A 13,861-nucleotide genomic window follows, 5' to 3' on the forward strand; every position below is an offset into this window, starting at 1 on the left:
GAAACAGAGGTCTGGAGTTTATGGCTCCACCTTCCAATCAAGGGGCAAAGGTAGCAATAAGGGGCTACTGGATCTTGCAGGAGGATTAGCTTCCTTCACTTGTGATAAGTGACGGAGAAGCTAGCAATAATTTCTCCTGCAGGGCACCATACAGTCAGTCAACCAGTATTTAAATTTACTATCATCAGACACTGTGCTAAACCACAGGTACATAGAAAAATGTTTAAAAGAGAGAGAGGGAGAGAGAACCAGTTCCTATCCTCAAGGGGTTCTATTCTATGAGGGAGACAATAGGTCAATTATTAGGCATGTGTAAAATATATACTGAGTAACTAGAAGGCCTTCTCAAAGTAGCAGCACTTAATAGCTGGAGGAGGGAGGGCTTCATCTTGCAAAAGTGGGATTGAGCTGAGTCTGAAAGCAAGCCAGGGAAACTGAGAGGCAGAGGTCAGGAGGGAGTGCTCCAGGCATGTGGGGAAAGCCAGCTCAAAGGCTCAGAGGAAAAATTCTTGTGATTTTGTTTTCTTTTCCTGATCAGGATTTGGTCTGGTGCATTTTCTAGATCTGACTGGAAGAGGTGGGGATGGCCCACTGTACTTCTTCCTGCTACTCTGCCATCTTGACTCCACTCCTTTATATACCTTTTATATAATTTATTAATATTAATAGTTAATTTTCTATAACTGATTAGATGTTGTATCCCTAAGCAGAACGTCAACTCTATTTTTCATTTGTGACTCCTCAGTCCCTAGTATAGTATCTGGCATATATATGTCTCCATTCTCTTTCCAAGACATCATCACGAGGTATCAAATACTTTGAAAATAGACAAGACTACTTAATATATAAATCTAGTGCTATACTAAGGAGACATTTTATAGGATTAGTCCAAATAATTCATTTGGAGGAAGAAAAAGTCAATACCTCAAGTAAAATGATGAAAGAAGTAGAAATGAGAGAATGAAGAGTATTAGCAGACCTCAAACTACATTGTAATGCCATAATTATCAAATATATTTAGTACTGATTAAAAAACAAAAAAATTAAAGCAGTGGAACAACGCTAAACAATACTCAGAAGCAATAAAATGCAGCAGCCCAGTGTTTGAGAAACGTAAGATTGCAACTACCAGGCAGAAGGCTTCCTTACTCGGAAATTGGGAAAACTGGAAAGAAATTTAGCAAAAACTAGCTTGGAATCAGAATATTACTCCATATACCATAATATGCTTATAATGGATATATGATCTAATCAGAAAAGGGCATATCCTTGTCTAAAATTAAAGGACAACAGAAGAGTGCCTTTCACAAGGTACCAGAAGCTTGTAAGCAACAGGGCATGGCCAGAAAACAGAAAAAAACCATGTAATTTTAAAGAATAGAAAATAATGGAAGGGTACTATTCTCAACTATGGTTAACTAAGGTTAAATGTATTACCCAAACAAGGCATAAAGGAGATGATAAATGACCAAGTAAAACAATTTTTATAATACAAAATTTAAAAGTTTTGAGAAACTGTTTAGCAGAGGGGGAAATCTTAGCATCAAGTATCTCTAAGACCAAAACAGCTAAGATACATAGGAAATTGAAAGACACCAGAACCATTTTCCCAGGAGGTAAGTGGTCAAGGGACATGAACGGTTTTCAAAAGAATTACTGTTGCTCCAAATTACTAATAAGTGCACATTAAAATAATTCTAAGGTTTTACCTTATATGCAGCAAAATTACACATATGTCAAAAAAGTAAAGTCAGTATTAAAAGGATTTAGGAAGACAGACACACTAATACCCTAGTGGTAGAACTGTGAATTGATCCAGGCATTCTGGAAAACAATTTGGACTTATGTAAGAAAATTGACTGAATTGTTCAGATGCTCTGGCCCAACAATCTCACTACGGGCACATACCCTAAGGTGATCAAAGAGGGAAAGAAAGGCTCCATATATGCCAAAATATTCACATTAGCTTTTTTTTGCGGAAGCAAAGAAGGTAAACAAAGTAGGTGCTCGTGATTGGGCTGAAGAAACTGTAATGAAAGAGAATACTACTATACAGAAAGTAATAAGAGACTTACACGAACTGAATACCAAGTAATTAATCAGAACCAGGAGCAAAATATACACTACTGCACTAACATACGTGAAAAGGAATTGAAAGTAAGCCAAACTGATTAAATATAGTTAATGGTCTTACTAGAAAACAGATCCCCACCTTTCTCAGGAGAGAAGTGGCGGAGGTGGGAAAGAAGGGAGGATGACAATGGGGATGGACTATGCTCCTCTAACAGCAACAGCTAGCATTTCTAGAACACTTTGAGGTTTCCAAAATGCTTTACAAATATTATCTCATTTTATTCTTACATGAGCTCTGCAAGGTAGGTTCTATTATCTCCATGTTATAGATGATGAAACTAGGCTGAGGGAGGTTAAGTGACTTTTCCAAGACTACACACCTACTAAGTCCTGAGGCTGAATCTGAACTCTGTCTTCCTGACCTGAAAGGCCCAGCTTTTCCCAAGCCCTTTTAATTCTAGTTCTTTCCCTCTGTTAACTATCTCCAATTATTTATTCTGTATATAGCTTGTCTGTATATATTTGTTTACATACTCTCTCCCCCACTTAGATTGTGAACTCCCTGTGGGCTGGGGCTGTGCTTTGTCTCCACACAGGGCCTGACACTGAGGAGGCACTTAATAGGTGTTGATTGCTTGACTGACAGACTGAGTATTCACTGCGCTCCCCAGCAGCCTTAGAAACTGTCCATGTGATCACATAAGGTCAATTTGCTAGCTGCTCTTACTTTCCTGTTTTCCTTTGTTAAAAGGAAAGGTTCAAAGTGAAAGACAGCATATCCAGAAACGTTTGTGAAGTACAAGCAAAAGACACTGATAAAACTTATTTTTTTATAAATGCTTTGGTTAAATAAAATTGATAAGAAACTCAGTTGATGCTACAAACCTCAAAAATCTAGGCTGGACAATGTCAAGTTTCTTCTACAGTGCGATCCTGGAGCCTCTCTTTCTTAACAGTAATGCTACTTCAGGGTTACAAAGCCTTTGGTATCCACTGATACTCTTGTGAGTTAGCAGTTTTTCAAATATAAACTGCCTCCAAATATAAGCTACAACCCTAAGCTGAGATCTCCTTGAAAAGAAAAAAAATATAAGTGTACCAAAAAAAATTATAGGTTATATTCATGCTTTTACACTACCCAGATGTAAAAGTACAACTTCTATCCAGACTAAAGTGGTATTATCTTCAATTTGCAGAGGACAAAACTGAGGCCCAGAAAGGTGGAGTAACATGTTCAAAATCCACAGCTGGCAATCAAGGCAGCTGTGTTAGGCTGCCCAATGGAGGCACATACAGAGCACTGGCTCGGGACATGAAGGGCCTGGATTCAAATGTCCACACCAGTGTTCATAATCTTGGGCAAGTCACTCATGCACAACAGGCCTCAAGGCAGTCCTGCCCTAGACAGCCTCTGAGGTCTGGATCTACCATGCTCTGTTCTATTTGGTCTCCAGTGCCTCCAAATACCACCACAGAGCACAGGATATATGGTAGCTAGATCTGTCCATTCTTTACAAGGTCCTGGTACTGCAGAGAAAGTGATTCACCCACTGTGGCCACAACATTCCTCTCCCCCACAGCCACACCCACTGGCTAATTTCACAACCTGGAGCATAAAAGGCACCTTAAAACAAGTGTTTACAAAGGAAATACTGACACAGGAATGGTGGCGGCCACTCTTCCTCCGAGCCTGGTTAGGCACTAGCCTTTCCAACTTAAAAGAGCAGGAGGGTGAACTTGTCCTGGTCTATAATCAAGGCTGTAATTTCCTTCCCGTACTGAAACCAGAGATCCTGTGGCTCCCTGATGATTACAGGTCTGCCAAGGAGGAAGGGCATAGGAACAAGAAAACACTAAAACTGCTAATTGATGGAAAAAAGCAAAGTGCCCTTTTAAAGGATCTCCTGAATTCAAAGGCCATTAGAGCTGCAGAGCCCATCAATACAGAAACGCTGTGAATTTCTGCAATTTTGTTGTATACCCTTCAACTTTACTGAGGCTAGTCATTGTGCCAATCAGTTCCTTTACTGAATCCCAAGGATTTCCCAAAGAAAACCACCATTTCCATCAAACAGAAATGGTTTTGTCTCCTCTTTGCCTATCATTATTAATTTTAATTCTTTTTACTGCTATTACTAGCATTTCTTAAACTATTATATCAAATAACAGTGGGGAAAATGGGCGTCCTTATTTTGTTCTTCTGTTTATTGGAAGAGTTTCCCCACTATATATAATGGAAGGTGTTGGTTTTACGTAGATCTTAACGCTAAAAAAAAAATTCCTTCTATGTAAATACTTTGTAGGGTTTTATCATGAGTACGTACAATACTTTGTCAAAGGCTTTTTATCCACCTACTGACAGTGAAATCATACGGTTTTGAAGGTTTCTGCTTTTTAAAATGAGTTGTTTTCTTAATGTTGAACAATCCTTATAGGGCTGGAATAAATACAACTTGATTGTCCTGGGTAACTTTTTAAAGTTAACTGCTGTAATTCTGGAGCTGTAATATACTTTAAGATTGTGAATCAATATTTTCTAATGATATGCCTCTATATGAGGCAACATGATCAGAAATAATGAGCATGTTGGTTTTAGAAAAACATGGAAACACTTTCATGAAATAATGAAGTGAATGGGCAGAACTAAGATAACGTTGTATACAGTAACAGCAATATTGTTCAAAGAATAACTGCGAATAACTAAGTTATTCTGAGTATCATAAATACTTAAATCAACTTGTAGCTACAAAGGACCTATGAAGGAAGATGCTATCCTATCCACTTCCAGAGAAAGACTGATAAACAAAAGTATGCATAGTATGGTTTTACGTGTGTGTGCGCGTGCGTGTGTGTGTGTGTGTGTGTGTGTGTGTGTGTGTGTGTGTGTGTGTGTGTGTGTAAAATGGTCGCCTTCTCTAGTGCGGGGTGGGGAGGGAGGGAGAGAGACATTTTGAAACTTAAAATCTAACCAAAAAAAAAAATTAAAGGAAATGTCAATGGTAAAAGTTCCTAGTGAATTAGCAATTTAACAAGGATTACCCTTCAATAAACTGACAAGAAGTAAAACAAACAAAAAAAAGTTAAGTAAAAAGACCTAGGTGAATTCAAATCCAGCCTCAGATCCAGTCCATTATAGCTGTGTGGTCCTAGGCAAGTTATTTAATAACAGTGCACATTCTATCATGTTTTAAGATCTGCAGTGCTTTTCAAATATTATTTCATTCATCCTCACAACAACCTTAGAATGCAGGCGCTATTATTATCTCCATTTTACAGATGAGGAAACTGAAGCAGACAGGTTAAGTACCTTGCCCAGGGTCTGAGGCCAGACTAGAACTTAGCACTTCCTCAATTCCTGCAAATTTAACCACTCAGAGTTTTAAGCAACTCTCAGTCACCAACACACTTTTCTAAAGAGTTTACTAAGAAGTACCAGGCATTGTGCTAAGCCATAGGGATATAAAGAAAGGTTTAAAAAAAAAAATTCCGATCCCTCTCCTCCAGGGCCTCACATTCTTAGGTATATGGAAGCTCTACACTGAGTAGGTGTAAGGCTACTTCAGAGCAGAAGAGGTATTAGCAGCTGAGGGGCAGGGGGATTCATCTTGCAAAAGTAGAATCTGACCTAAGTCTTAAGTAAACCAGCGAAACTGAGACAGAGGTCAGGAGGTAGAACACTCCAGGCATCGGGGCACAGGAGCCAATGTGCCCCTGCGGCTACATCACAGAGTGCAAGGAAGGGAATAAAGGAAGAATTTTAAATGCCAGCAGGCTAAAGCAACAGTCCAGGTGAGAAGAGATGATGGGGGGGGGCCCTGTGAGCAGAGAGAAGTCAATGTATACAAGAGACTTTGGGAAGACAGAAATGACAATACTGCACAACAGACTAGATACGTGGGGCAATGAGAGGACTCAGTGAGCTATAGTGAGTGGTACTGCCAGCCTGGATGGATGGTGGCACCCTGACGGAAGCTCAGAAGGAGAGAGGGTTTGAGAGGAATGATAGTGAGTTTAGTTTGGACATGTCGAATTTGAAATGCCTGTGTGATATGGAATAGGAGAGGTCTAAAAGGCGATTGTGACGCATGACTATGCTCAGGACAATCATTAGGAGCTGTAGATGTGGGAACCATCTACACAGAGACAATCATTTTTTATCATTGCAGAAAAGGTACCTCCCGGTGATGGGAGTTCCCTCATCAAGAGTTCCCTTGATGAAATCCCAGGTCCAGTCCCTATCCCCACTGTTGTTCTATGGTTCTCTTTCTTTACTTTAGCCATTCCTGGTTTAGGCGTTTCGACTCTATGTGCCTAATTTAAGAAGTTTGGTAGGCAGGGTGTTTTTAACTTACACACTTTGTGCTAGAATAATCACAATACCAAAGGGCTGACTTCCATCAGTGGTGCCAAACTCAAACAGAAACAGATTCCTGCTGGCCTCACAGGGACTTAAAAACCACAAGCTATTACTGTCTATGACCTATCTGATTTTTCTTCATTTTGTTATATGTTTTGATCTGGTTCAGCCTGAACTCAGAAGTTCTGCAGGATGCTTGAGCCAGAGGTCTGAAGTCCAGACACCTCTACAGAACTAAACAAAATAATAACGAAATTCAACTGAAGGAACAAAAGATCTCTGACACTGAGGACAGTAAAGAAGAAAAAGTATGGCTGAAAAGGGAACAGCACTTCTAAATCTCAAACTGGATTATACAGCAGGAATTAGTGAAACCACGTTGTACTAGTTTAAGAAGAGAAAAGTAGCTCAATGATAGAAACCATTCCGTCACCAAGCATTTATTAAGCTCATCCTATGTGAAAGGCCCCTGTGCTCATTTCTGGGGATACAAAGAAAGGCAAACGTGGTCGCCGCCCTCAAAGGAGCTCACATTCTAATGGGGGAGACAACATGCAAACGATGTTCACAGAGAGTAGATGGAAGGGAATTTCAAAGGGAGGGGAGCTAGGGGACTCCATAGTGCACAGAGCTCCAGGCCTGGGGTCAGGGAAACACATCTTCCCGAGTTCAAATCTGACCTCAGACACTAGCTGTATGCCCCTGGGCAAGTCACTTAACTGTTTGCCTCAGTTTACTCATCTGTAAATGAGCTAGAGAAGGAAATGGCAAACCACCTCAGTATCTTTGCCAAGAAAACCTCAAACGGGGTCACGAAGAGCTGGATGCAACTGAAATGACTCACAACACCACCAGCATTTTCAAAGGGAAGGCCAGCAGCAGGAGAGGAAGGGTAGGACCTGGAGAACCATACAGCAGAAGGCGGGATTTAAGGTGAGTCCTAAAGAAAGCCAGGAAAGACAGGAATCAGACTGTGGAAAGCCTTGAATGCCAAACTATGGAGTTATTATTTTATCTCATAAGCGACAGGAAAACAGGGAAGCCTTTTTCATTAATATTTATATTTATGTCAATGTTAATACACAAAGTATCAACACGTTTACAGTTCCTCCATCTCATCTTCATTAGGATTCTTTGTCCATTCATCTCTTTTTAAATGAAATCATCTTTACTGACGTTTCCCTCCTGATGCCTCACCATTACTGGATGCTGGTGCCGCGGTGGGAGCTCTTCTCTCTAGGGTCTCCTGCTCCTGCTCTTTCACTCCTACCTTTCTGACTGCTCCTCCTTAGTCAGCTCTGTCAGCTCTCCATCCACGCCATGCCCTCTAAGCATGGCTGTCCTTTGTATCTCTTTAATGTACTGGGGAGGCTGAGTATTTTTTTTCAAGTGACTACCATCTAGTTCTGGGGGTTGGAGCTAAGATGGCAGAGCAGAGAAAGCACTCAGCCAAGTTCTCTCAACATTCCCCTCCACACAAACTGAAAACAACACTTCAAACCAAATTCTGGAATGCAAAGCCAACATAAGGTCAGAGTGAGACATTCTTCCAGCTCAGGACAACTTAGGACATCAGAAAGTGAGATCTGTGACTGGGGGGTCAGGTGGGGGTCTGGCTCATACCTCACTGGGGATGAAACACCAGTGGTGGGCCTAGGTGGTGTGGACAGAAGCAGCAGCACCTTTGAGAGCTCTAACGCCAGAGACAGTAAGACAGTAAGTCAGAAGGAGTCTACAGGGGCCCCCTGTGGTAGCACTGGACACAATTCCATTGCCTATACCCACTTCTGGATCATAGTTTCAGGGTGGAAAGGAACATTTTTGGTCAAGAGGAAGCAGGAGCCTTGAAGAGCAATATCGCTTCTGGTCCCAAGGGAGCAGGGCTCCTGAGAAGCACTATCAGTTGTGATCCCAAAGGATCAGGGGACCTTCCCGAGTAAAGAACAGAGTACAGTCACCACACCTCTCCCCAGATCACACCACTTTGGAAGCACCAAAAACTTCCAAACCCCAAAACTAGTTCTGAAAATAGCAATGTGAAAGAGCCTGAAATTTGAGACTGTGCTCCTTTCCCGCATGCCAGGAACACAAGTTCAAAATCAAGAAACAGGGTGGAAAAATGAGCAAACAACAAAAGAGACTGCCTATAAAAAGCTACTATGGCGACAAGGAAGAGCAAGACACAAACTCAAAGAAGACAATGAAATCAAAACAGCTACTGAAAAATATGAACTGGATACAAGCCCAACAAGAATACCTAGAAAAGCTAAAATACTACTTTCAACATCAAGTAAGAATGATAGAGTAAAAATCCGGTAAAAAAAAAAAAGAGAGCAAAAGAAGAAAATTATGAAAAAACAAAAAACAGAATTAGTCAGATGTTGGCCTTCTCTAGTGTGGGGTTGGGAGGGAGGGAGGAAAACAGCTTGAAATGCAAAATGCAACAACAACAAAAAAAAGAATTGGTCAAATGGAAAAAGAGGTACAAAAGCTCACTGAAGAAAGTAATTCCTTAAAAATTAGAATTGGGCAAACAGAAGCTAATAACTCCATGAGACATCAAGAAATAAAACAGTCAAAAGAATGAAAAAATAGAAGGAAATGTGAAACATTTCAACAGAAAAACAAATGACCTGAAAAACTGATTGGAGAGAATTTAAGAACTGCCTAACTACCTGAACCATGATCAAAGGAAGAGCCTAGACATCACATTTCAAGAAATTAACGAGGAAAACTGTTCCAGTATCCTAAAATCAGATAGTAAAATAGAAACTGAAAGAATTCACTGATCACCACCTGAAAGAGATCCCAAAATGAAAACTCCCAGGAATATTATAGTCAAATTGCAGAGCTCCCAGGTCAAAGAGAAAATACTTCAAATAGCCAGAAACAATTCAAATACTATGAAGCCACAGTCAGAATCACACAAGATTTAGTAGCTATCACAAGGGACTTTTAAGATGATATTCCAGAAGGCAAAAGAGGGGGGATTATAAGCAAGAATAACCTACATGGTAAAAGTGAGTATAATCCTGCAAGAGAAAAGAAATGGATATTTAATGAAAGAAGACTTTTGAGCATTCCTGATGAAATGACAACAGCTGAACAGAAAATAGGACTTTCAAATACAAGATTCAAGAGAAGTATAAAACGAAAAACCTGGGAAGACTTACATGAACTAATGCGAAGTAAAGCGAGCAGAACCAAAAGAACACTATACAAAGTAACAGCAATATTGTAGAAATGACCATGTATGAATGACTTAAGTACTCTGATCAAGACAATGATCCAAGACAATTCAATTCCAAAGGACCCACAATGAAAAATGCTATCTACCTCCAGGGAGAACAAGTGAACTCTGAAAGCAGACTGAAGCAGACTTTTTATACTTTATTTTTCTTGGGGTTTTTTGTCTATTTCCTTTTGCAACATGGCTAATATGGAAATATGTTTCGCATGACTTTACACACATAATTGATAACAAATTGCTTGCCTTATCAAGAAGGGAGGAGGAGCAGCAGAGGAGAGAATCTGGAACTCAAAATTTTAAAAAATTAATGTTAAAATATTTTTTGAACATACTTGGGAAATATTTAACAAAATAAATAAAAATATTTTTTTAAAAAGATTGCCACCCTGTGTTTACTTGGAATATTGTATGTTCATAGCCTTTCAATAAGTATTTATTGTGGCTTTTTAACTGTTCCTAAGTTCATAAGATCATAAATTTCCTTATTTACTTCGGATGTTATTTTTTATCAGTCATAGTTACTATATTTTCCCAATCTTTTCTTTTTCCTCTAATTTTTGTTTCTGTACATGTTACTTACATATTGTACAATACATCTTGTCCCTAGTAATTCCTTCCATTTGTTTAACTGAATAAATTCATCTCTACTCCACAACTGAGATAAGTATTCCATTCCACTTTCTTCCATCTTTTCTAGTTTATTTTTTATGTTTGATTCTCTCTTCCAGGTGGAATTCCTGGAGATATACGGTAAAATGTGGCCCAAATGCCCTTATCAAAAAATTGACAATTTCCCCAAATTTGATAAGTAATTATTTTCCCAACTTAGATTTCTTAAAGGTTTATCAAAAACTAATCTTTTGCATATTTGCTTAGACCCCTGGTGTATCCATTCTGTTCCACTAATTTATTTCTCTAATTTTTCCCCAGTACTCTACAATATGTATAACAAGCCCGGAAGGAACAACTTTTTTGCAAGGACATTTTTAGTTAGACCTGTACCGCAGGATGAATTTGGCAGCTGTGTAAAGAAAGGATTGTAGAGGACAAGACAAACTAGAAGTAACTGCAGTGTTCCCAAGAGAGATGACGAAGGACTAGCAGTGTGAATAGAGAGAGGGGAGGGGAGAACAGATGTGACAGATAAGAGATACTGTGGGTGCAGAACTGGCAAGCCTTGAATGGGTCAGTGAGGGAGAGAGATGACTCCAAGGGTATGAACCTGATCAATGGTGACACACTTAGCTGGAGGAGGGAAGTTTTAACAAAGCAGCAAGGTCGATGGCAAGAAGATACTTCATTTCTTTGGGGGAGTCAAGAAGGAAGAACAAAGGTTTTCCCATGCAGCAGTGAGGGCCCAGCTGCCATCAGATATCACCAATTTGTAGTGGAGCAGATTGGCAAGGTACTGTCACTTCCTCTAGCAGGGTTCAGCAGCTGAGGATATAGAAATGAAGAAGGAGGAAGGTGGAGGTAGGTAATCCAGGACTGAGGAATTGCAAAGGGGCAGGAGAATCAAAGGAGGAAGATAACACAGATTGAACAACAGGTCAAGAATGTGGGAAGGAAAGTGAGGACAGAGTGTTAAACTGGAATAATAACAATAGGAATAGAAGAGCTGGAGGTTGTGGTTAAGTACGAAAAGCAGGTTTAGGAGGAATGAAGCAGGAGGGAAATGGATGGACAAGAGACAACCCTATCAGAGAAAGATTTCAGAAAGCAAAATCACCAAGGTAGCTAACAATGCTGGAGCAGACCATCTCTGTGATTAACTGAGGTAGAGTAAAACTGAAGGTTATTATAATTACAGGAGCTGAGGAGAGATGAACAAGACCAGAACATCTGGAAGGAAACCAATGTGTCTCTTGGTGTTTTCAAGGATGCAGACAGACACTGAATTGTAAAGAACTACTGTGAGGAAGCGGAACCGGGAGCTGAGTCGATCACAACCACAAATGATAGACACACACAGAAGGAAACACAAAGGAAAAGCTGCTGAGAGATGTCAAAAGAGGGAAGGACTAGAAGTGCTGGGAAATGACAAAATTCGGAAGGGTGGGAGAGATAATCCCCAAGAAATGGCAACTGAAATGAGGGAATCACTGGAATTAGGGAAGCAGACGAGATGCATTTATTAGCCATAGGCCTGGGACATCACTACTCAGTTAGCACCTCTATCCTAAACGGTCTTATGATGAGAGATAGTATTGGAGCAAATGTTTCTTCTCAATACAAAAGGGAGCTGCAAGTCGTGGTCCCCAGGGGCAAAAAGCTTACATGTGGTGCCAGTGCAGGAGTTACATGCCAAAATGGCAGGGGATGAGGCACATCCAGAAGAGACACTAGATAAACAATAAGCCACAGATATCTGTTAAGCTCCTGGCAGGCACCAGACACTGTGCTAACCACCTGTGGACTTGGTTATTTGTCTATCTAGTGTCTGAGCTCCTGATTCTTCTGGGGTTCACGCCTATGCTAGGGGCTCCCAGACCTTGGATATGTTTTCCTCCTCCACTTAAGCTCTTCTTTGATACTTTGCTATGGAAAAGAGGTGTCACTGGGTTCTTAAGGGTTATGCCACAAGAATCCAAGCTGTGACAGGTCCTATAAAGTTAGAAAGGTTTTTTGGTCTAAGCCCAACAACAGATTGTATGTCTGCTGCCCAAAGCTGACTTCAGAAAGGTTGGACATAGCAACTCAGCAACCACCTACCGAGTCTACAATGAATCAACAAGTATTCATTAAACACATACTACATAGAAAAGGTACTTGAGATCCCAATGCAGAAGTGAAGTTATCCCTGCTCTCAAAGAACTTCCATTCTATTCTCCCCCCCCGTTTTTATAAGTTTAAGAATGAAAATTTATACAGTTTTTGCAGTTTTATTATAAAAACAAACACAACAAAGATTGTCAACTTTAGTCATTTCTCGGCTCAACCAGAATTCATTATTGTTCCAATGAGGGAGGATACAATATATACAAAAGAAATGCAAAATAAAGGAGGTAAGGTGGAGGACTGACAACAGGGAATCACAAGGGCCTCAACATACTGAAAAGCAGGATGAAAAGAGAGCAGACTGTTGGGGTGTATCCCTCAAGTTAGATATTATAGAGAACAGTTACTAAGAGGGAACAGGAAAGCAGCTGAAAACACCCAGAAATTCACCAAAGACAGGATTCAAGAAAGGTGTCAGCAGAAAACCTCACAGACTCAGGGGATTACACACAAATGCCCAAAGTTCAGGCAACAAAAAGAGGACATATAGGTCCTAATGAAAGGGCAGAAATTTTATGTCACACGTACCACTAAGGCATGGCAGCATGAAAAACCAGGAATCCAGGAGCCATAGGGGGAGATTATCTGGGTGAAGGTCAATAGAAGAAGAAAAAGAAGCAATTTTATAGTTGCAGTATACCAAAGAGCACCTGGACAGAAAGAGGAAACAGAGATCACAAGCCTGGCACATACAGCAGCAGAGGGGGACTTCCAATTATTCATACATGTGCTAGAAAGCTCTCACTTTGCCAAAACACAGCAGCTTGACTTGTCTTAGTGATAATTTCATCCTTCTAAAGGTGGAAAAACCAACAAAGAGAAATTCTATTCTGGATCCAATTTTCATTAACAGGACAGAACTGTTTGCTAGGATGGAAATGTGAATCTGGGGGAAGTGACTATTCCATCCTATGGTTTGTGATAGAGGAGAGAAAATCTGGACTCCATCTAGTATGTATCCTAAATTTGGGGAAAGCAGAGTTCAAAGGATCCAGAGGAAATTTAGGTAGGAGTCATTGATTTCCATGACTTCAGGGGAAGTCAAGTGGGAGGGTAGTATAGGACATGCTCAAGAATGAAGCCCTGAGGAGGCAGCTAGATGGAGTAATGGATAGAGCACTGACTCTGGAGTCAGGGGGACCTGAGTTCAAATCCAGCCTAGGACACATAACACTTACTAACTGTGTGACCCTGGGCAAGTCACTTAACCCTGACTGCCTCACCAGAAAAAAATAGAAAAGAAACCCATGTGGATATAAGGCAAACTCACCAATCAATCTAAGTTTTTAAAAGTAGTATACAGAAGAAGGAAACAAGGCTAGAAAACAAGGTTATTGTAAGGGTGTGGTACTATCCTATAAAAATAATGTCAAGAATACTAAAGCTCAGAATGGTCTGGGGTT

At 40.2% G+C, this 13,861-nt stretch overlaps 1 protein-coding gene across 2 annotated transcripts in view; it reads right to left on the bottom strand.

Moving 5' to 3' along the window:
• ARHGAP35 (Rho GTPase activating protein 35) overlaps positions 1-13,861 on the bottom strand; it is a 148,388-nt gene that overhangs the window by 100,931 nt on the left and 33,596 nt on the right. The window contains exon 1 of one of the 2 annotated variants that reach the window (XM_078145843.1): positions 7,207-7,314. The exons of the other annotated variant lie outside the window; for it this stretch is intronic. The gene's annotated coding sequence lies outside the window, so the exon portion shown is untranslated. Of the gene's footprint in view, positions 1-7,206; positions 7,315-13,861 lie in introns of those variants that run through there. 2 annotated transcript variants of the gene reach the window in all.

This window comes from Phascolarctos cinereus, unplaced genomic scaffold, assembly GCF_003287225.1.
Source record: "Phascolarctos cinereus isolate Bilbo 61053 unplaced genomic scaffold, phaCin_HiC Scaffold_726;HRSCAF=1367, whole genome shotgun sequence".
NCBI classification, from domain to species: domain Eukaryota; kingdom Metazoa; phylum Chordata; class Mammalia; order Diprotodontia; family Phascolarctidae; genus Phascolarctos; species Phascolarctos cinereus.